Here is a 3,772-nt window from a genome sequence, read left to right as displayed (position 1 = left end):
AGCACTGGCTGGGTTTTTCAGTGACTGCAGCTGAGCAGACTCTCCTCAGGAGAGTTCCCAGTTCGCTGTCATGCTCATGGCTCACCATTCCCCCTGTGCCTGTGGTCTCACTCTGACCTGTGACAAGGCTATTTTTGTCATCAGAAAATATGTGTTAATGAACTAGAAATCTGTTTGAGAAGGTGAACAGCACGGCATGATCATATCTGACACTGACAGTGCATACGTCGCTGCATAGCACATAGCAGTTAGCACTTCTGCTAGCTCCTTCAGTGCCACCAGTTTTGTGATTCCTTCTCTGGAATGTAAGTGAAAGGAAACGTGCTGACACTCACCTTGCAATCATCACATCATGAACCTGTTAATTTAAGTGTCTCTGTTGTTATGGTTTCAGGTGGGTGTGGCTAATATCTGACCATGGTGAAGTCGTGTGCTGTCATCTCCTGCACCAGTCCATTTGGAATATTTCCTTTCATAAGTAAGTGGCTCTTTTATTTGGGACATTCTGCCTCCAATTTGCTCTGCTTCTTTGTTTGCAAACAGAAACTCCTTCTGACCTTGTCTTGAGTGCTGCACTCAGCCAGTTTAGCTGAATCACTAACTGTACAGTGTAAGCTGGTGTGACTATCAGTATTCAATGACAGTCACAGTGCATCATTGTCTATGGATGGATTATAATATGCCACACATTTCAGGTTTTCCAAGCAGTCCAAGGACAGCACACTGAGAGATCAATGGATACAGGCCATCAGCAGAGAAGTGGTGAGGACCAAGAGGAGATGATCATAATTATGTCTGCAGCAACCATTTCAGGGAGGAGGACTTCATCCTCTCAAAACATGCTCAACACAAGCTTCTCAGGCCAGGAGCTGTACCAGCCCTCAGTTTGGGGAAACCAGAGAAAAAGGTTATGTTCCTTAATTGTTAATGGCTGCTCATTATTTCAGTTTAGTACTTTTCTTTTTTCTTGTCAGTTTGTGCGGCTATGAAAATGATTCAGGATCGGTTTTTGGCTTTCATAGTGTTAGGAATGGGAGGTGTGGAGAACCCAGGGGCAGACATCACAGGCAGAACACTGGGCATAGTTAAGGAATTTATTAACACAATCAAAAAACCTTTACAAACTGAAAGAGAGACTTGAGTGGACAAAAAACTAAACTAAGGCAAAAATGGCAAGACAAAAAGGTACTTACAAAAGGAGAGACAATGACTGTAGAAGCACAAACTGAAGCCCAAAGAGGTTATCCAGAAAAAGGGTGAAAAATGACAAAGTCCAACAACTGATCATCCAGCGGTGGAGGGAACGTGGGGAGTGTTGTCAGAAGCTGCATGTAGGTCTAACTATGCACCAGCAAAGACTGAAGGGAATGGCAGAGCTTAAATAACAGGGAAGGGGACCAGGTGAGACGAATAGAGCTGATTGCTACAGGTGAGAGTGATGAGGTAATGAGATGACAGAGCCAGAAGACGAGTGATTGGAAGAGAGACAGAAGAGGAAGACACCGCCAGAGGGAGACAGAGACAAGCCAAAAACACACACTAAAGGGCAACAAACACTGAGGGAACAAACAGACTGAGATTAAAGCAACAAACAACAGAATCTAAAAGGTTAAATCCAAACGAGGAGAGGAAAGGTGGAAAAGGAACAAAAAGGCAGCGACAGCAACAATCCTGACACTTAGTGATTTGCAGCCATTCATTGTGATGTTTTCTTTCAGGTATTGGTGAAACAGAAACACATCTTTTGGGAATTTGCCATGTTAATTCTTTTATCAAATGTTTTAGATGAGGACAACCCAAAGCAGCCCGGCAGCAGTGGCATTATACCAGCACATGGACATGGAGCCTGAACTAGAGTCTGAAGAGGACAGTGCTGCTGTTAGTGAAGACCATGCATACTGTACAGACAGCGACACCCTGAAGAGGAAATATGACGGTCTAAGTGTACAGCATGAAAAGCTGAGGCAGGACTTCAACAATGCCAAACGTAGAGAGAAGCGCTGCAGAGTGACGTTGGAGGCCATGTTAGCTAAAACCAAGGAAATACAAGCTCTGTCTGATGATGCATGTAAAGGTATTCCTTGTTTAGAAGTACATATGAATGAGATGCAGCATATTTAAATAGAATTATGTAACTGCACATTGCTCATACAGTGCACTTTGCTGCCACTGCTCAAGGAATTAATACTCATTTCGCCACCTTGGTTCGTCTGTTGTGTGAGGAATTTGTTCGTTTGAGAACATTTCACTGTAAATTTGACGAACATCAAGTTACAGGGAGTGTCTGTGAGGAAGTCCTTTACTAAAACAGTTCTATTTAGAAATCAGTGACTTCCCAATATCCTTATTATTTCCAGCAATGCTTATAAATTTCTGTATTTTGTGTAAAAACTCCTGGATATTTTGAAGCCTTTTGACGCACTGAAAATTAGTAATTTGTTCACTTTGTGAAAATTATGTGGAAAAGTACACTTTTGGTGAGATTGTTAAAAAGCCATGCATCTCATATCGTTGCTTTTCTTGAAACAATTTAGGCTATTTCTGGGAAAACAGGCTACTTCATAAGTTTCAAACTGAAACGTTTTGTTTTTGCCCTAAAGTTGGCGTTTTATAGCAAATTGTTCATGGACTTTTATTGTGAAATATATATTTCCTACAATACTCCTATATTTTCTCAGAGAAGACTTTTATTTTGTCATATTTTTATCTGTCAGGTGCACTTGATACACTGTAAATATTTTATTGGAACACGGATATTTGCAACTGAAGCTACAAGTGGTGTAACTGTTGTAATGCATTTATCAACACAAACATTTGTCTGGGGGGTGTATTTTATATGTTCTGGTAACAAGTTGGAGCAGTATTCTGTTGTAAAAATAAAATACTTTCAATGGTTTCCTTCGTTATATAGTGCCTGTTTGTATCTCTGGAAGTATTTGGTCTAGAAAGTCATGGCTGGGCTCAAACTACTCAAAAATGTCCAGATTGACTGAAACTTTAACCTCTGTCTGCAGTACTAAGGCTGAGGCCTGTGAACTTTCCATCCCTCTTTACACTGAAACATAATTTAGATTTTTTTTGACTACTCCATGTGCTGCTTTTCAAAGTCCAACTGAATAATTTGAATTGGAGAAAAATTATTTAAAACACTAGTTTTCTTATTTTGCATTGGTTCGAATATTTTCTAGAGCCCATGTAAGTGAAACACTAATGCTGCAGAAAGTATGAAATATTTTTATTGACACAATCACTGCATCAGCATTCAGCACTCATTATTGTGTGGTGGTCTCTGTTGTAGGCAGAACATGTGAAGAGGCTAAATATGAAGGATAGTGGAATGGAGGCTCTGTGTTTGCTATTATACGAGTGTGATTGCCGTAGAAACATGCCTTGTGCTTTGTTTTTATCTTTTCCATCAGTTGGTGTGATGAAACAACACAAAGCGTGTCATCAAATAGGCCAGAACTAGTCATCAAACACTGAAACAGTACTGTTTGAAAGGATATCAAAGGGCGTGCCATTGCTTGTCTGTGAGGGCTAAACAACGCTGTGATTGCCGTGAAAACGTGCCAAGGACAGAGATTTTATTGTCTGCTAACAGTAAAAGCTGTAACATAACACATATTGTCCCATCAGTGATGACAAGCAGGCCTTTAAGTTGGTGTATTCACACAGGATCAAACAGCGCTCCACAGCTTCTTGCCACTACCGGAAGTCAGCGCCGATTTTCCATGGCGCCGCTGTGAGCGGTCTAGGTATATATGTAAAAAAC

General features: G+C 40.9%; 1 long non-coding RNA gene across 1 annotated transcript; it reads left to right on the top strand.

Annotated features, from left to right (window-relative positions):
- The first annotated feature begins 320 nt into the window (after positions 1–320).
- LOC127537500 (uncharacterized) lies at positions 321–2,896 on the top strand. Its single transcript, XR_007947182.1, has 3 exons — positions 321–478; positions 696–907; positions 1,786–2,896. It is a non-coding gene; the product is annotated as an uncharacterized LOC127537500 (long non-coding RNA).
- The last annotated feature ends 876 nt before the right edge of the window (positions 2,897–3,772 follow it).

This window comes from Acanthochromis polyacanthus, chromosome 15 (assembly GCF_021347895.1).
Source record: "Acanthochromis polyacanthus isolate Apoly-LR-REF ecotype Palm Island chromosome 15, KAUST_Apoly_ChrSc, whole genome shotgun sequence".
NCBI lineage: Eukaryota > Metazoa > Chordata > Actinopteri > Pomacentridae > Acanthochromis > Acanthochromis polyacanthus.
This window is presented reverse-complemented; position numbering and strand designations above follow the sequence as displayed.